The sequence below is a fragment of the Alosa sapidissima genome, chromosome 16 (assembly GCF_018492685.1).
Source record: "Alosa sapidissima isolate fAloSap1 chromosome 16, fAloSap1.pri, whole genome shotgun sequence".
In the NCBI taxonomy this organism is placed as follows: domain Eukaryota; kingdom Metazoa; phylum Chordata; class Actinopteri; order Clupeiformes; family Clupeidae; genus Alosa; species Alosa sapidissima.
Window position 1 is genome coordinate 11,696,961 of NC_055972.1, and position 20,889 is coordinate 11,717,849.

General features: G+C 45.7%; 1 protein-coding gene across 3 annotated transcripts in view; it reads right to left on the minus strand.

Annotated features, from left to right (window-relative positions):
- The window catches only part of LOC121685167 (signal-induced proliferation-associated 1-like protein 2), a 105,328-nt gene that overhangs the window by 83,612 nt on the left and 827 nt on the right, over nt 1–20,889 (minus strand). The gene's annotated exons all lie outside the window — the stretch shown is intronic.

Here is a 20,889-nt window from a genome sequence, read left to right on the forward strand (position 1 = left end):
CTGTGAAAGGCAATGGTTATAGACCTATAGAGACCAGGCACAACACACACACACACACACACACACAATGATTAAGAGACCTGACCAGTTTCTTCATTTCATAGCAACAAAGCGATTATGGGATGCTTTTGGGGACTTTTCTATGGGCCAGCCGAATCAATCATATCGCACAAAGCTCAGGCGCACGCGGGGTGCCTTCAGCTTCTTGTGAAAAAGCCCACGGTGGAAAAACTCCACTTTTCTCCAGCTCTCTCTCTCAGCTCCAGACAACAGCCCTGCCCCCACCTTCATCCTCAACCCCTTAACCCCAGCCCCAAAGGCCCAAGCTCTTGTGTGTTTACAGCAGGGAGGCTCCTGAAATGCAGGTGCACATGGAGAGAATCTACCTCCATACAACTACTACGACTACTACTACACAAGCAACATCAAGATGGATTACCATCAGATTTGCACTGAGAAAGGAGAGATATACAAAGAGCAAGGGAGTACGATGGTTTTTACAGCACATTAGTGGATTTTTCCTTGCAAAATAGGAGTGAGCTAATTCAGCAAGCTAGTGATGGTCTACACCATGAAGGATAATCTGGCTTCCGAGAAAACACTGGCACACTACTTTGAACACTGGCACACAGCCAGGCTAATAGCAGTTGATTGATCATGATGGACACTTTTGCAAAAGTTCCATTTTGTCTCCCTTCGTCCTTGCCATCAACTAACTTTCTGGTATCCCGAGTGAGATGAGTTTGCAAACACACATCATCGCACCTCAGCACTCCCACTCTCCCCATCCCTCCCCTCCCCTCCCTTGCTCTCCTTCTCTGTCTCTGTGAGGCTTGTTTGTTCTGGTGTGTATCTCCGAGTCTGTGTGCCTGTGCTGTGTGTGATTGTGTCTGTCTGCGTGACAGTGCATTGTGAATGTGTGTGTGTGTGTGTGTGTGTGTCTGTGTGTGTGTGTGTCTGTGTGTCTGTGTGTGTGTGTGTCTGTGTGTCTGTGTGTGTGTGTGTCTATGTCACGCTGATGCTTGGCTGGGCTTCCGTCTCTCCCAGTTCAGTCGTGCAATGAGAGCTCCGCTGTTCAGACAGCTGGCTGTACCACTCCCTACGCCTTGCCCCTCCCTCACACAGCTGCCTAACCCCAACAACCCCCCCCCCCCCCCCCCAACTCCACCAGCCCCTCACTTACTTTCACTTATTTATCCACACACAACAAGACAAGAGTGGAGACAATGAAGCGCTGCCGCTGGAACAGGAACAATGCGGATGCACATCATCCAGATTAGTGGAACAAAGTACATCAACCCGGAGGAAGGTTCACATTACTCAACAAAACAAAGAAACGAAGGAGTGAACGATTAAAAAGCAGACAGGAGTGTGAAGAAAAGCATACCATGCTTCTCCCTCCACCTTCCCTCCCTCTCTCTCTCTCTCTTGTTTGTTCTCCCCCTCTCCCTCCTTTTCTCTCTCTTTTGCTCTGCTCTCTCCCTTTCCTTGGCAGAGCTCTTTGGCACCGAGCTGACAAGCGCCCTCTGGTCCATCAGAGCAGAGCAGACCTGAGCAACGCAGGCCCACGGGCCGGTGGGATCGGCAGGAAATGACAGCCCTAAATGGGCCTGAATGGCTTTAAGTACAAGGCCTCCTTTAACCACGCCAGTCTTTGATCCCCATGTTCACAAGCAGGGTTTTCACAGCTCTCATTCAAACACTCACAGACAGAGAGAACATAGAGGCCCGAGGAAGAGAGAGAGAGAGAGAGAGAGAGAGAGAGCACTGTGTGCCTGAGAGAATGAAAGAGAGGGAAATAAAGATGAGGGAGTAAAAAGGCAGAAGAAAGTGCCAGCACAATCATGATTACTTCTGTGGACACTTTGAAAAGATAACAGTTGTGAGTTTTTCGTCAGACCAATCAATGTATTTACATTTGAAAAGAGAGAGTACAAAAAGAAAGAGAAAAGGAATGAATCAGGAGACACACACACACTCTCTCACACACACACACACACACACACACACACACTCTCACACACACACACACACACACACACACAGACACACACAGACATAGACACACACACACACACACATACACACACACACACACACACACACACACACACACACATACACACACACACACACACACACACACACACACACACACAGAGACACACACACACACACACACACACAGACACACATACACACACACACACACACAAACACACCAGGGAGACACAGAACAGATTGTTGAAGGAAGAAGCTTCTAGAACGTCGAAAGGAAGGCCGAGCGGATGGTTGAGGACGATGATGGCTGAGCTTAAAGGCTAAAGCATCATCAGACTCCTGAATCCCCTGCTAAGGCCGGGTCCCCTTCTTTCACACTCTGGTCAGTGGCTGCACACACACACGAGCCATTCATTACGCCACACACACACACACCATGTCCTACAGGCCCGTTGTGTAATTAACATACCAAGGAATTGCTTTCATCGTTTTCATAGCCACATGCACTCACACACAGATGGGACCACATACGCTCACGCTCGTGCACACACACACACACACTTTTAGATGGCAACAGGAAAAGTTTCATACCTCGAAAAAAAGAATCCAAACAAACACATTTTTTACTCATATTCTACAAAGGGGACTGATTCTGAACACACGTCCACTTTCTGTAAGGGCCACCAGAGACAAGGGAAACAGTGTGACCAGTGTGTTTTGAAAGAATTCAGCTCTGGGGCCTGGTGGAGGATGCTGCCTGATAAAGATGAGTTCTTCAGCTGAAACATGCGGCCATGCCTGGATGGGCATCACAACCGTCCTCTCTCTCTCTCTCTGCAGTCTGGGTCAGAGGTCTCAGGCGGAATGGATGTGATTTAATGTCATTTATATCAGAATCTATATTTTGCAATTCTTTATGATACAGCACAAGTATTGTGATTCAGTTCTGCAATTCATTGTGCCTTATTTCTCTTGGTTTTTCTCTATGTTTCATAAATGGTAATCTCTGCAGCCATCTTGGCATGATGAAGTTCTTGACCTTCTCGACCGCTGTGATGCAAGCAAACATGTTATCGATTGCCACAGAGCAATGTTATCAGAGTAGACATACAGTATGTATCAAAATAAAATGAATATCTGTGATAAAAAGATTCTGCTCCTTGCCTGTGTCTAATGCCCATGAACACACACACACACACACAAACACACACACACAGATAGGTAAGACTGCATTTTTCCTAGAGGCAGTGCCTCTCCTTGAACATTCAGATAATGCTAAGCACTGATACAGGAATTGGGAGAGGGTGGGATGGGGGGGGGGGTTGAGATGAGAGATGATGGCCCAAGGGGCAGAGCACAGGGCATTTAAAAGGCAACGAAGCGCGCACATAATTACAGTGTGGGCCAGCGGTTAATGCCTGCCCACAGAACGACCGGTTTATGGGACACAAACACAGCTGAGCACCGGTGAGGAGGCTACAGGCTACAAGCTACAAGCTAAAAGTGGAAGTAAATGTGGGGTCAGAGTTCAAGGGTGGGAGGTCGGCATGACAGAGTGGTGTGTAACAGGTGTAGATAGAGGAATCCCGATGGGTAAGGGGAACCTGAAGAGCCCTGTGGGGTGCAGAGTATCGTATTTGTGAGAGGCATATGGCTACACAGCACAGGAATGCACACCAGTCATGACAAATGCTGTCCAATTCGTTCTGAGCGAGTGCTTATTATCACTACCCTGCAATCTTTTAGGAATCAATGTAATGAGATGTGACATTCTCAAATTTCGAAAATATCCTGAAACCCACACCTCAAAGTATCCTGTAATACACCATTATACAGTCTCAAATTATCCCATAAAACCCATCCTGTAATGGATTGCCAGCAAAACACATTCTCTAATAGTCATTGTCATTGCATCAGATCACATTAACGATGGTGATGAGAGCTGCTCAACAGGCTATGCTTAATATGATAATAATCACAGTGAACTATTTTAGTTCAGACAGGTCTGATTTGATTGGCGCTTTGCCCTCCTTAATCCAAGCAAGGGGAGAATAGGAGAGCAGCTGGATGCATGCGGGCATCGTCACTACTGCCTCCATCAAATGCAGTAGTCAGTGAGCTGGCCTGATGCCCCGACGACGGCTGTCAGTGATGAGGAGGTGCCCATTCTGGGGCTGTGCAGACACACCATGCACTCTGGTCAGAGGACGAGAGAAAGACAGAGAGAGATGGAGAGAGGTGGAACGAGTGGGGAAGAGAAAATAAGTAGAGGAAGAGGCTGAAAGACATGTGAGTCTGAGAGGAGGGAAAGAGGGAGCGAGTCAAAGACATGAGCTTATTAAAAAATGAGGGTGAGAAAACTGTGAGCTAGAGAGATAGAGAGAGAAGGGAAGTGTGTGTGTGTGTGTGTGTGTGTGTGTGTGTGTGTGTGTGTGTGTGTGTGTGTATGTGTGTGTGTTTATGGGGTAAGAGAGACCCAATGAGGGGCAGACATGCCAGTTTCTCATCATGAGATCAGTGCTCACTGACATGACAGCCTTGAGTGACAGCAGATGTCCTTCATGTGAAACGTCAGGGAACAGTAGTGAGGAATGAGGCGGCAGCAGCTTCTGCTTGGACGCCAGCTCTCTGGACCTGGGCAATCATGGGCACGGTCTTCACCACATACATAAAACATACACACACCCAGCTCTGAGTACAGCTGGTACTACTCCATACCTACCAAGCCAGAGAGAGGGAGGGGAGAGGACAGAAGGGGAGGGGGACTTGGGCGGGGGTCGTTTTTTTCACGGCACAGCAGCCACTGGTGGCGAAAGGCCGAGGTGTCACACAGGAATCTCCCACAAAGCACAATGGAGGTGTCAGCCGTCCGCTCGTCGCTTTTGTTGGGGCGGCCACAGACAGCAGGCAGACCGGGCGTGTGGCAGGGCCGGTGAGGCGTCATGCTGGGCTCTTTTGAGCACAGAGAGCACCAACTGGACCAATTGGGTATCAGCCGTGAGCTTGAGCTCCCACCTTAGACAATGTCACCCGTCATGGCAGGTTCTGATCAAATCCATCATCCGAGCCAATGAAAAGAGGACGCGGGCTACGTGTCATCTTTTCTTTTTTGGAGATGAAGCTAAATGCCAGCGATTCACACAAAAAAGGGCTCCACATCTTCATAGACATTTAAAAAAAAGCACACGTCTTCATACACATTAAAACCCCCAATTCCCAATTGCAATGCAATGAAACCATACGCCTCTACAGCACGCATAATAAGAGCCTTGTTCTCAAGCCAGTGTAAATTGAATAGTATAAAAAGTACAAAGCTGATTTAATATTGAAAAAAAACACACCACACTCTCAGAGAGTGAGAGAGTAAAAAAATTGTGATCATTGGAGGAGTTGTAAAGGCATTTAGAGTCGGCAGTGCAGCTGATGATTTTCTTATAGAGGAGATAATGACGACCGCCGCAGCTAAAATTAGCACATGAATAATAATCATTGGATTTTAGGGGGAAGGGAGTTTTTTCCCCCCTCTCTTTTTCAGCGCTCACTGGCACAGGCACTGGCACTCCATGCCAGCTGAGGAGAAGGATGTTTAGAAAAGAGGGAACATGAGACGAGGGAAAGGGGTGGGGGGGTGCTGCTGAAGAAATTACAGGATTCAATCAGTGGAATCTGTCTATGTTCTTGACACTTAAGACAGGAGGCTTTATATGTTACTGGGCCTGCATTGTACAGCACCCAATTTAGCTGATGATTTGCTTAATGAATATGTAACAAACAATTTGAATAGTGTTGAACTGAAGGAGACAAATGATTTTTCACAAATGAAGCCTCATATTACAGCCAATAACCTGCAATACTACCTGGCACCAAAAACTTGGACTAAAGACTTGAGCACACAAATAGAAGAACATGGCAACAAGGCAACAGCAAGTTACCACAATAGGCACCAAAACGTGGAACAGCAGTTGAAGGGGAAACCTGATTGCCAAAAAGAGGCTTCATCCTTCCACGAGTTCTCATAACCAGTGAGGAATGATGGTGATGATGAAAGCCCACCAGTGCTCTTGGAAGTTCGCTCGCTTGCTCTGTTGTTTTTCTTTTGCTTTTTTCACTCGGAGGAGTCACTTTCAAAGACTGCTCAACGGTGGCATTAGAAACAGCTGTTCTGTGGGCATCGCTATGGGAGACCAGTGGCGGCCATGACGGCTGAGAAGGACGGCCCGCTCTGTGGCGCTACGGTGGTGGGCAGATGTGCCCAACCGACATGCAAATAGTCGTGCAAAAAACCCACACAGCCGCTGTGGCAGCTACGCACCAGCACTACAAAGTCAAGCATTCCCACAGGATGAGAGAGAAGGAGAGAAAGAGTGGGAGAGAGAGAGAGAGAGAGAGAGAGAGAGAGAGAGAGAGAGAGAGAGAGAGAGAGAGAGAGAGAGAAGTGGGGGAGAGAGAGGAGGATACTAAGGGAGTTTGAGCATGTATGAGTGTGTATGTGTGAAAAAGGATAGAGAAAGAAAGAAAGAGCAAGAATACAGAATAAATGAGAGACATAGAGAGGGAGAGAGCAAGAGAGAGAGGGTCATAAAGAGGGAGAGAGAGAGAGAGAGAGAGAGAAAGGGAGAGAGCAAGAGAGAGAGGGTCATAAAGAGGGAGAGAGAGAGAGAGAGAGAGAGAGAGAGAGAGAAAGGGAGAGAGCAAGAGAGAGAGGGTCATAGAGAGAGATGGAGAGAGAGAGGTGAGAGGATGAGTAATCTGGTAAAAAACGCTATGCCCTCTCCACATGTCCAAGAACGCACCACGGTACACAGACATAACGAAAGTCCCTCAGATCACGCCTGCATTATGCACAAATAGCTACAGCAGTCATACAACACAGTGCAATCTTCACTTGGGGTTACAGTTCCATTCAGACAAATGAGAGGTGCACTTACAACTCAGACCCTGTAAAAAAGCGTGCGCGCACACACACACACACACACAGAAAATGAGAAACAGTACTGGCTATTTCCATTCCCTCATAGCATTTGTGGAAATAGTGGGGGTGGATGGGAGATGGGGTGGGTTTGCAGGATCTGGGGGTGTGGGGTGGAGAAGTGTGGTTCTCACGGTGGAAATGGAGAAGAGAGAGACCAAGTGAAAAGGAGGGACAGAGAACAGCAAGAACAGGGAGGACAGAAAGAAGAAGAGGAGAGAAAGGGCCGCTGCCACATTTAGATATTTTCCTCCTCCTCTCCTGGAGAAAAAAAGAGCCCATGCACTCTGTGTGTGTCCTTCATTGTGTAAGACTCCCAGAGGCACGGACGGCTAAAGAGGGAGAGGAGAAAAAAAGTCCATTTATCCATCTTGAGAGACGGCGGCCGCTCCAAAGAGACCCTGAAAGCAGCGAGCAAGAGTCACGTGCTGGGGCACCATGGCTTTAGTTCTCCCTCATCAAACACAGTCCTCGTCGTCGTCCTCCTCCTCCTCTTTTGCACAATACACCTCACTTCTGCACCCGAGAATGGAACTAATGTCCTAATGACTGGAGATGAGGGAGAAAGAAAAGAGAGAGGAAGAGAGAGAGAGAGAGAGAGAGAGAGAGAGGGAACAAGGACAGCACTACATCTGTTCCCTTTATTTGCATTTCTTTGGTCAAACTAACAATGAGGCACTTGACTGGATGGTAGGAGGGAGCTGGCATTCACGAGAGAGAGAGAGAGAGAGAGACAGAGAGAGGGGGGCCAGCCCCATCAACAGAGTTAATTTTAAAAAACAGTGATCCGAGTCAGTGGAACAGCAGACATGGACTGGGTTTGGTGAAATGTGTTCGTGTGTGGGGCAGGCCCGGCGGCCGGCTGGGAGAGAGGAGGTGGGACACGTTTCCTCCAGATTCCAATGTGAAGTTTGGGCTACTTCCTGTCTCACAATCACTCACTCGAACACGCACGCACGTACACACACACACATACACGCTGACACACACATGTATTCAGAGTGTAACTGCAAAGGCTGATGAGGGATAAGGGCTCAGTGGGTACAGGTTTCATGAGGCTTCTTTGGCATTCATCAAGTTGTAAAAGCTTGAAAAAAAGCAATTATATGCTCATGGGAACAGACACTTCATGCTCCACATGTTTCTCTCTCTCTCTCTCTCTCTCTCTCTCCATTTTGATACATAGAGAAAACTAGTCCAATCACACTCTGATCTATCCGTTGGCTTTGCTACAGAGGGATTATTTGACTGTGGCAACAAACCAGTAAGCATGACTTCATCCCCGGATATGGATGTGTGATTATCTCATTGCTTTTCCATAACTGAACACCATTTCCTTCCTTATCCCACTCTCTCTGAGATTTCATCATATCTCCAGACAGGTAATCTAGATATGTTATCATCATAATTATCCCCGGAGCACACTACCATGATGCGGTGTGTTAAAACCGCCTTTCACAATGACAAATGACTGCAAAATTCTTGAATACTTTGCTAGATTAGACAGAGAAGCATTTGCACACTTGACACGCTGTGCCCAAGTTGTGGAAACAAATGGCTCATTTACTTTATCTCAGACGCAGATATCTAGCCAGCGCTGCAGCTACATCAGCTTCAGTTAGTAGAGATCGGCTTAAGTAGCCCTCAGACTTAAAGCAACTCATTTTTTGTCTCTTTACACTCTCACTCCCTCTCTCAGTCCATATCTTCTTCTTGTTCAGCTTTTTTCTCCCTCACGCGCTCTCTCCCACTCTCTCTCTTTCTCTCCCACTCTCTCTCTTTCTCTCCCACTCTCTCTCTTTCTCTCCCACTCTCTCTCTCTGTCTCTCCCTGTGTATTCAAGGGAGGTGAACCAAATTCATTTCTTCCGCTGAGAGCACTTACACGACCTGACACCAGACCACCAATGATGGGGCCACCTTTGACCTCAGACAGCCATCAGGGCCAACTATCTAATGAGGAGCCGCACGGCACTGCTCTAGGCCAGGCAGGAACGAGACAACGACAGAAAACAAAATAACGGGTGTAGGAGGAGAAAAAAGGAGAGGGGGGGGCGGGGGGGGGTCTAGACAATGGGATTGCCAGAGCAATGTGCATGAATCAAACAGAATTTAAGTAGTAGAAAAGCTAAATGATCCAACAAGTTCCATGACACAGCAGTCCAATTGCATCCAAGCAAATTCACATGGAGGAGAAAGAGAGAGGATGGAAGAAGGGGGCACTGAGTGTGTGTGTGTGTGTGTGTGTGTGTGTGTGTGTGTGTGTTTGTGTTTGTGTTTGTGTGTGTGTGTGTGTGTTTGTGTTTGTGTTTGTGTTTGTGTTTGTGTTTGTGTGTGTGTGTGTGTGTGTGTGTTTGTGTTTGTGTTTGTGTGTGTGCGTGTATGGGGTGGTACCTCATCTGTTAATGCATTGAAAAACTCAGCTGCATAAATGTTTATGTAATTCGGAGTGACATAAGGAGGGCTAGAGTTGCGTCCTGTGATGTATTTCCACAGCTCTCAAGTGCAGATCAGTCACCACATGAAAAATGAACGCAGGAAGAAGCTTGTCCTTAAATCGCTGGCCTGTCGGAGCTCAACTGCACAGTGCACAGTGCACACCGACCCAAATAAGCTCCGGATCCCTCGCCACCCCACTCCGCCCCGCTGTGCTGCTCTTATCTCTCTCCTGCAAGGCGGCCTGATGGGGGCGAAATTGGAAGTTCTGAGGACTCCGGCGAGCTGACAGAAACAAGGTGCTCGCTGTTCTACAGTACATCCTGTTGTCATCCGTGGTGTTTCAGCTCGCAACGCCGTCGTCATCCACAGTCAAAATAAACAACCCCAAGCTGAGAGGAATATGAGGGCATGGAGACAGCTGGTTATCACAACCATATGCTGTCGCTGCTCAAGCAAGGAAAAGGAATCAGGCAGTGTGTTGGAGGGGAGGGGAGGGTTTTAGCTTGACAGCTCCAAACAACCAGCTTTTGTAGAGAAAACAACTCTAATTTGAGTTGTGACTAAACCTCGAGATTCAATAATTGTCTGAGGAGAAGTGAGCACAACCACAACATGCCATTGCATTTGGCATTCTCAAGTTGTATCTCATGCAAAATGCTTACCATTCATATAGAGGGAATATGGTCCAACTCCATGTGGAGTCATTTGAGATGTTGCTCTTCTGATAAATGACTCCTAGCACAGTAAATACATATAATTGTTCTCATACTGGCTTTGGTTATTATAACCATATTGCTGGGGACGTGGTCCTCCGTCTAAGTAGCAAACATGTTGCAGAAACAGAATGTGCACACAAAAGTGCTTTGCCTAGAGAAAGTAATTAACCCAAGCCCCAATATCAGCCCCTCAGTGACAACTTCATTAAACAATGAAATGACAATCTGTAAGGGCTAAGACATTGCGATACATGTGCATACACTCTCTATGAGTCAAGTGGGATGAGATCCTCCACTTCAGGCGTGAGGTGTTTTGCGTGGGGGATACGGCAGCTCGTGCCAGGTCGTAATCTAGCACGTCCAGGGATAGTTCTGGAACAGTGTGGCCGAGGTCCTAGCTGGGAGCAGGAGGGGGTGGACTCTCTGAGCAGGGGCGGCTCTCTCTGTGCTTTAGTTTACATTTCCCAGAGGTTTGCGTCTTACACTGTCTCCTCCAATAAACACTGCTATGACGAGAGGAAAGGCTAACTGCAAAACACGGCCAGGCCTCCCTCACGACCACATCTGATGTCTCTAATGAGCAATGTTAAAACCAGCTGAAGAACAAGGCCAGCTTTTTAAACTTAGTTTCTGTTTAAGGCGAGTCTATTGTGTCCGACAGTGTAAATTGTCGATGGAATGTGCTCAAATCCTTTGTGAGACTGCAGAGAGCAGACGGTGCCTTTTTATGAACTGGCCGTAAAGACAAGCAGGGCTTACTTACTGACAAGCTCAGGAAGAGAGTGCAAAGAGATATGGCTCATCTAGTAAGCATGCTGGATGCAGATTAAAAATCTGATTGCATCTTCTGGCATTCTTAAAGCAGGGTACCCATCCAAAGTTTGTCATCAACACAGACAACCATGGATCTGCGTGTGTAGGCAACTCCATACTGTAGGTTTATGCTACCACGCAGATCTGCTCTCCACATGCGTCTGAACTCAAGACGTCAAGCGCAAGGTATTCTGTGGTGGTGGTGGGGGGGGGGGGGGGGGGGGTGCATGGAGGGGAGGGCGGAGCAGGAGAGAATCAGGCCACTGTCACTCTAGATCATTTTCTGCAGTCAACAGCCTTTAGAAATCAGATAAAAGGAGGGTTATTTAAAAAGACATAAGGAAAAAAAACTCTATCAAAGACACACACACACACACACAGAGAGAGACCCACACACACTGAGGTGGAATTGACTGGCCAGGCTTTGCATTAAGTCTGCATGGCTGGCCAGGCCTCTTTAAACACATAATACCAAGGCCCATGTATAGTACAGTATGGTCCTTTGTGCAGCAGCATTGCCTTTCCGCTCCATCTGAATCTCATAGGCCTGCCATATTCAGTGATTCCAGCACACGCCAGTGGCTCCAATATTGCCAGCCAGTCAGATAAATACAAACAGTCAGGAGAATGGCAGCTTCTTTGGTAAACAACAGTTGATAAGAATTTGGCTCCAAGCTCGTGTTTCCTTTTTTGGGCGCAGGCTGTGGAGAGGGGGAAGAAGGCCGGGGTGGCTGGGTGGGGGGTGTTTTTCATACTGTTTTTTTTTTTTGTTTCACCTGTGGCATGGCAAATGCAAATCTATGGACCGATTCTGTTGCTTTACAGAGAAGATTAAGGATACTCTGATAAGGAATGTCTGCTAAACTTAATTATAATGTGCCAGATAACGTCTTATCAGCCGGGGAGCTGTGTCCCAGATGGCAAACATCCTCCATACAGCTATGCAGGAAAACAACTGTATCTGGAAATATACAGCAGCACAACAAGGTGCCCCAGTAAAGAGGCTCTTTGAAATGCTGTGATGAATATCAGAAACTTCATTGGTATTTTTAATAGCATATGCTTTTCCGAAGGGTCTGTCAATCATGGAGGTATGGAGTGTAAATAAGAATATTGAAGACCTTCGTGGTACTACGGTGTGGGAACTACAGACAGTGATTCTCCTTCAGAGATTAAATGAAATGTACATGAAGACAAACAGTGCCATAAATAAACCCCTCCTCATATGTAAATCTGCCCACTGACAGCCACTGACTTCCCTCACCTGAATGATTGCCCCGAGACAACAATGAGACAATCATGGCAGTCAACACAGGCTGTCCAAACAAGCACTTTTTCCCACAATTGATACAAGCATGTTATGGAGTGACAGGTCCTTCCTGTCAACTTTTTTGACGATATCCTGTAATTAGTCACATTCTGACCGCTTTCATGTTGTGTGTGAGAACGGCAGATTCTGCACAATTCACAAACACACAACATGTAGTCAACACAAAGTCCACTCTCTGGAAGTGAAGCTCTGAAATCCCATCCATGAACACCAGTCTCAATCTTTTTTTATATCTCTGTACTTGAACTAGCACACCATGGTGTCAACATCAACATTATGGGTCATCCTATTTCACCCTGGCAATGTACAAAAAAAAATCTATTTTTTCATACCTGGTTTTGTTGAAGGCATATAATGGAGTGCTGCCCTTTTTTGTAGACAGGTAAACAACACCAGCTTTCCTCACATTAAAGCCCAGTGCACCACTCAAAGGAAATGGGACAGACACTGCATGGCTGCCGAGCATGCATGGAAGCCTGAATGCAGCCTTGTTCAGTAAGTGCTTCTCCAATTAAACGTAATATACCCTCATTAGTCAAGAGGAAACAGACCATCAGAGCCTTCTAGGGACAAACTCACACAGACTAAGCATCATGGCCACTGAGACTTTTTTGAAGCAAATATGGCATTGATATACTCTTTATATATAATAACAAAATCTCTCACTTTAACACTATTATTAGTGTTAATTACTCAAAGTGTTAATTAGGAGTATTCTTTACCACCTGCTGCATACCTCTGTAAGGTTAGAGTATGCGCCGCAGGGATGAATGGTTTGCTATTGAAAGACCACATGGTGTTGAAAGATGGCTACATGTGTGGTAATTCTGTCCATGGCAGCAAAATGCCCACACCAGATCACACTCGCCTCGCCAACACACATCTGTTGTGGTTCTGCTCCATTTCCCTCATTAATTACAATCTACCTCATTCAGAAACAATCAACATGCTTTATGATCCGAGCAACCCGTTCACTACCATGGCCTTTCTTTTTCTCGTGTTATATGTGTGATCCAGCCTGATTGATTCACTGACAGCGCTTCATCCTGGAATGAAGAGCCAGGTTGTGCATGTCCTCTGATGAATGCCAAGGTTGTCCATTCTATTTTTAGACTCAGGCTTTTCACTAAAAGGACTGAAAAATATCACAATTATGCAGTATAATATGTTCAAATGGGCTTCATGTGTTTAATCGTTTTTTCTTTTCACAGCAGTAAACCCAGAACCCTATTAAACCCCTATTATTTCGCAACTGTGAAATAATTACAATGTGGTTTATTTCTTCTGGAAGTCGTGCGAGTTTGGGAGTAGTGCAAGCTTTATAACATGATGAGACTGAGGGAGTAACTGGCAGTACGGAATGCATTCCCCGTCAGCTTCCAACACCCCCACTCCTGCCCTCTCGCCCCCCAAACTTCTCTTTTGCTACAATAGGAATGAGGAATGCGACAGCCTTGTCACTAAATCCCCATCTTATCTACAATCTGAATCCAGCACCAACAAGTTCAGTAGCCTCGATTGTCTGGACCCAATGAGGAAACGGCGAGTCTTAACCTCCCCCTGGTCACCGCTGGCGGATGGCCACTGGGATCGGTGTCCAGAGGGGTTAATGTATGGCTCACCCTCATTCATCTGTTAAAGACGCTTTAAAGACACACACAAAATGTGTTAGCAGGTCAGTGACTATCGATGCCCTTGTAACTGCCATTCCCTCCCAGGGGAGCAACACGGACGAGTGGAAAAAAAAACGTTGTTCATTGTGTGGGGAAAGAGCAGAGAAAAAGTGAAATATTTATCAGTGTGACCCATTTCATCCGAATAAGCAAACGCAAGTTGCTAACATGTTAATACAATTCTAAGGTACAAGAGGAGGAGGAGGATGAAGAAGAAACCGAAGGGAACAAAAGAAGGTAAATGAAGTGGTCTTTTGAAAGAAAATCTCCTCAAGAGACCAGATGGGGTCTTACTAAATTAGATATGACATATTTGATTGCCATTGGCACAGGTGTGGGGGCCTGACAGTACAAGTACATTGAAATACACAAGTGTTACTCACAGAATTAGCTTTACAAAGAAATAAACGTGTGGTCTAAATTATTAAGACTAAAGAGCTTTACTTCTCATCTTCAATCCCACTTACACCCTCAAAGCAAACATATCCACCCTCTTCTTCACATGCTGAAATGCTCCTTCAAATGCTTCACATTCCAGTAATACATCTAAAGATCAAGAGATATGAACCTCTCTGGCTGTGTCTGTGTAAATATCATACAGTAAAAAAATGACTAAATGCTAGATACAATAGAGTAAATATCACCCCTCCCAACGATCCTCTCAGAAAAGTAAAAGGAAAAAGGAAAGCTCCAAGTCATCCCTGTCTCAATGCAGGGATACATCAAAGCTCAATCAAGGCGTTCTGCAACAATGTCACATAACAACTCAATTATCTTTAGTGGATAAATTGTTGGATTGTCTTACCATTTCAAAGCTTGTAAGTGAATAGAGCTCTCTTAGAGGATGGAAGATAGCACATAACACAGATGCAGTAGCCTGTGATGAATTGCATTCCCCTGAGAGATGGGATTTGAGCTGCGGTTTCATGCTCCTCAAACAGTCTCTCTGGACTAGAGCTCTCTCCCCTCCAGGATGGGAATCCTCATAAGCCTGAACAGCTCATTTCTCTTCTATAGCTTCTGTTTTGTCTATGGTATGACCAGTGAACCAAAATGCACTAAATGTCCACCCAGACGCACAGAAATGGAGTAAGCCCCATGCCAGACATATGCTATAGTGCACCAAGACCTACATCTATATGCTGCTTAGCATGTTAAATGGGTCAATGACATCCCACCCCCACAGTTGTCTCAGAGGGTGGCCCTATGTCACCATGGAGTGCGCGCCCCCTGACCAAGGGGCCAGTCTGCTTGAGGACTTCTGACCAGCACAATGCCATCTGCCATGCTAAGGTCGCCAATCCGCAGTGAATCCCCCACCCAGTGAAAACTATAGGGACGGCATTCTCTGAGGTCCAATCCATCCCCATTCATCTCATAGGATACGAGATACCGCCTTTTAAGAACAGCAGCAGGAAAAGGATAGAAACACTCATTATATCCCAAACAGCCGGGGTGCCCATCTGTGGCTGCATCTGACGGCAGACAGTGCTCAAGTCTGCCAGGACAAGGTTTTTTTCTCTCCATGCAGACCACACATACTGTGTGTCTTAAGCGCTCATTTAAGTACAAGATGCATGGCTAGCTATCCATTTAAACAGGCTTACTGTATACACAATGCCTCGCTACTGCATGACTGCGTGTATTTGCATCCACATGGTATGTTATGGTTCTGCTGCGGAGTGGTGGACTAGAGTTGTAATGGTCATTACTTCCACTTCCAGGGTCCTTGAAGCGTGATGGTGTATGACCAGTCACTCGAGTGTCTCTCTTTCTTTTCCTTCTCTTTCTCTTCTGTCCCAAAAGACTGTTTGCAAAACAAACAGCAACTTTCGGCTGGGCTGGGATGTGGGCAGCTGTTGACCACAGGAAATGCCACAACGCCCCGCAGCGAAGATTAAAAAAATGCCTCTACAAACAGTCGGCGGACAGTCATCTGCAGCAGCACACCCAAACAGTGTGCACCAGTGAAGCGCATTCAAGCCAGCCTTGAGCCATGGTGTCCAAAACTCATTAGAGAGACGATCCCATAAGTCTCCTTGCAGACATGCAAATAAAGCCCCGATATCAGAGGCCATTGTTAACTTCATTTTAGCCGCAGCGGAGTGGTGTAATAAGGCCCACTGTGATCCATCAAGACCCTGGATGGAGCCCCGAGCCTGTGGTCTTGCATGGAGCTCTGTTGCCATCCTTATGACTAATGCCTTTCAGCATAGAGTATCAAAGTCCCCACAAGCTTGCAACTCTTTCTCTTGCTATGGTTGTGTAAAATCTAAATTAGATTTCTCTCAGGGCAAGCTATCTCTTCTGAAGCATATGATCTCATAAAAAAAGAGTGAGAGGAACAGCGTTGCATAACTGTTCCTCCTTCAAACACACCTGTGCAATCACTGACATCAGTGGCCTTTTTGCGATTGCTTATTTGTTTACATAATGTGGAACATGAAATGAGAGCAACCCTGTTTTCATTTCTCAGTCTAACAACTGACCGTAGCCTATAGCTGAACGACTTTTCCCTCTAACTCCAGTCTCTCAGGGGGAAAATTCGACTGGGAGGTCAGGCGGTAAATCTTTCACTGACTGGTAATGCCGTGTCCAATCCGATCTAACCACAGAGACATAAAAAAAAAAATCCAACATAATTTACAGATTGCTTTGGAGGGGAAAAACGGTTTACTCTTGTACTGCTGCCAGAGTGTTGAGCAGAACAGATCAATTCTGGTGAGTCCGCAGATTGTGCCTGTTCTTTCGATGTTCTCCTGTTGGTCAGGTTCCTGTTTTGGTTACGCATACATGGAATTTGAGAGCAACAAATAATATTTAGTCTTCATCAACTTGTCACTCAGCCACTACAATCTGTTCCCAGTACTGGCATGCTTATGAGGAGAAATTAAAGTAGCTGGGAGACCAAAATGGAAATCGGTGGACCACCACCATGCTAACATTCATTTGATTTTCCCAGCTGCCGGATCACTGTTGGAGTGGGAAGGGGATGGTCATAGTTCCACTGGAAAGCCACTGGCAAACTCTTTCCGGCTACCCTTTGATCCGAGTCATGTGCTAGTGGGACGGTATACACTGGGAACCATGGCCACACAGCTTTTGTGGCACAAAGAGGAAAGCCCATAGCCGCTGCTAGAACAATCCACATGTGCATCAGCACTTTCCCCCTCTCTCTCTCTCTCCCCCCCCCCCCCCACCAGGCCGCGCTTTGTGAGTGCTCAGCAGATCGGCAGAGAAAGCTCCGTGGGAAAGCAGAACTGCAGCGGGGGCGTACCGGCCTGCGCCTGGCACTCTGAGAGGGCACAGGGGGGCAGAAACTGCCCAGTAGACATGGTTTAGTAATGTAGCCTATCCGATCCCCCGTTCCCAACCCCAATCCCCCAAACTCATCAAGCTGGTGGGGGAGCCCAAGGCTCTGACACACCAACTGAAACGGCAGTGGCAGCTCTGATCCCAATACACACCAGACCAGGAGCACATCGAACTGAGGGTCTGCTGATTAATGGAGATGTGGCATGCTAGGTACATCTAAGACGAGAGCTATTGTGTGGGCTTTATAGACCATGATGGATTTCTCTGACATTGACATGTGTGTGTGTGTGTGTGTGTGTGTAGAGGCTTGTGTGGGGGCAGGGATGGGGGGGGGGGGGGATTTATGGTAATCCAACCTGGGCGTCTCCTTTCCAAATAGACATCTAGAGTGGGCGAACGATGGAAACAGACCCTGTGGGCAAACAACTGTAGGTGATTTCTTAACTGATTTGGCAGGTGCCTATTGTTCATGCTAGTCAGTTGTTCTCTCAGCTACATCTGGACAGATGTATCCATCATTTTATCCATTATCATCCTTTTGTCTGGTTGTGCAATAGCCCAGTCAAAATCATTGAGTTGAAAGTCATTTCATAATAAGTTTAAAAAGGCTTCAATATGATTCCTCATATTTCTCCTTGGAGCAACTTTCCATGTCCACGGCACAAGACCCAGTGGCTTTTCAATGACAACCAAACTCTATTTCAAAGTCATTACTTGGCTCTGCCATAGAGCACTAAATTAGTTTTCTTCATAAGGTGCACACAGAAGCAAATTTCATGGTACATGGGAGAACCCTGGTGGAGTTCAAAGCAGATTAGATTTGGCCTCGTCTCATGTTTGATGTGTACCCCCTCTCTCGGGACCAACGGCAAGGGGAAAAAATGACCGGGGAGAAGCTTTTTGCCCCTACCAGATGGAACACTTCAAAGTCAAACAGTTTGAGAGAGAGTGACCAAAATAAAATATACTGCAGGCCTTAAAAATGGCCTCAGACAGCAGCAGATCAGCACTCAAAGGTGAAAAAAAAATCTATGGTCCTTTACCATATGAATAATATGACCAAGAATGCTCGGTCACCCAAATAAAATACAATAACTTGACCTCTGAAAACTATTAGACAAAAGAGGAAACTTCAAATAATTGGTGATTGACACGGCAATGATGTTTCAGGCCATCAGATCAACTGGCAGATCAGCAGGTCACAATTAAGTGACCTCGCTTGTGGCATGAGTTCCCCACAACTGGAGTCTCGCCAAAGGTTTGTGGATGAAGAGAAATCATGTCAAGCTGGACATGACACTGAAACCCACTGTGTATGCACACAGGAGCTTTCCAAAACCACTCATCAGCCTGTTTATACAACTCTTGCTGAACTAATGGATTTTACACACAGAGTGTCAGGGAAGCGACAGCTGACATTCTTCACAACATGATTTCTATCTAACACTGTAAATAAAATTGAAAGAAAATGCTGGTAATAAAATTGACTTTCCAATGAAATACTCTTTATCTCCTATTAAATCTAGAGGGAACATTCAGTTACCACACTGGCCTGATAGAAGAAAAAAATGCACATAAAATCAGCATAGATCCTGTGTAAAAAAGTATGGTCTGGTGTAAGAGATTATGTTTAAAGCTCTTAAAGCAGCCTACAACATTCATCCAAAATGTGCAACGTTGAGCTCTACAATAGCAAATGCATTAAAATGTCTATTCATGGCCAACATCCTTGAGCAAGCAACCAAATCCAGGATTGGTGTGGTCAGTCATGATGAAGAAGTGAACATTTTGCAGTGTAAAAAAACAAGGAATAGTCTCCATATCGGCCAAGAACCTTCTGGCCGTCAGTCATCCTCAACACAGATGGCCCTGCTAATCCATTTCATTTAGTGTTCATGCATCCTCTTATTCTCCAGCCAAACATTAGATTTTCCTTTTTATCCCCCAGTGCTTGAGATATCAGGGGTTAGTAGCTCTGGCAAGCCCTTTCTACAGACCAGCAGGCCACCAGATAAACCAACACCATCATACTAAACCTGTCTGCATGTTCAACATCAGAATCAAATCTATTAATGAATGGCAGTTCCTTCTATTGTCTCCAGTGCATGGCATGGTAGGAACTTGTCATTGCTAAGATTGCTACATTGCTTAGCAAGGTAAAGGGTGGCTCAACCATTTATTTTCCCTCTTCTCCTGTATGTTATGACAGCATAGGCTAAAAACTCCTCCTGTAGCCACCATGTCATTCTCTGGGATGTGACCCTGAAGGGAAAACTACATTTTGTTTACTCTCCCAAAGGTCCGACAGAAATGGTAAGGAAGCATCAAGACTGTTTGCAACAATGAAATGAGACATCGGCCCTGCAAGTATAAATAAACACAGCAAGCCTGATCCTCTGCTTAGTCTAGGACATACACGGCTGTGTACATTGGACAAGGACGCATTCAACACAAATGAGGAAACAGAGGTTCAATTTACAAACTGACGGAGATATCCAGCGAGATAAAGACTGAGATCCTCCAACAGGGCATTTGCTTCAAAATAATTTATAGGCATAGGCTATTTTTCCACAAAGCAGGTTATTGACCTAGAAAATGTGTTAGGCCTACTGCTAAATGAAGCATAATGGTGTGAGATCTCAGACAAGTTTAGACATGAATATGGTCCTCTTGATTCTGTGTTTATCAGCATTGTCCAGTCTGTGCCATATAATAATATAATATATAATAAGGCTAAAGTCAGTGTCCCTTTCATTTTGGCCCCTCTGAGACAGATGGAGAGATGAAACTAAATAGAATTTGACTTCCCGAAGACTTCACTCATGTTTTAACTGAAATGCCATACCACCTGTTACCACCTGATTTGCATATTTACTTAGGTGTGTCAAACAATGGTAGGCCTAAACTATTGACTAGATTATTATCTTTCCTAAGATACAGTTGCCTCCATCTGTCTATGTGGCCACAGTTTTATGACATGCAAAACAACACAGTTAACAACACAGTTCATACTGAATATGTAACCATCCTACCTCTTTGTAACATACACCTCAGGTGGTGAACACCATGTCACTTATCATGTATACAGACCTTACGGTGCTCTGTAACTGACCCTAGGCAGATGGGTCAGGCCCTTGAGTCGTGGATCTGCTCGAGGTTTCTTCCTATATGTATCTCCAATTCTAGGGAGTTTTTCCTCGCCCCTGTTACTCATGGGCTCTCTCTGAATGTTTTAACACTCTGTAAAGCGCCATGAGACATGTGTTATGTTTTGGCACTCTATAAGTGACATTAAATTGAAGTTGAAAAAAGTTAACAACAGTTAGCTTGGCTGTGTTTTGTGATAAGAACTGAGAGCTCGTATCTACAAAATCCCAAAATCAGACTGCATTAGGCTACTATTTCAACCACTTGGTTTAATAGCTCTAATCAAAAGTACCATTCAGACCTTTAATTAGGTGAGTAGACTAGTTGATATCAACTGCAACAAATTCTATCTGATTAATGGCAAGCACCATTAGAAGACAGTCTGATTTATAGATTTTATTTTAATTAAAACTCTGAAAAACACCTTCAATGGCCTAAGCCTGAAGTAGGCCTATGTGGACAATGTAGGGATGAAAAGCTACCCCCT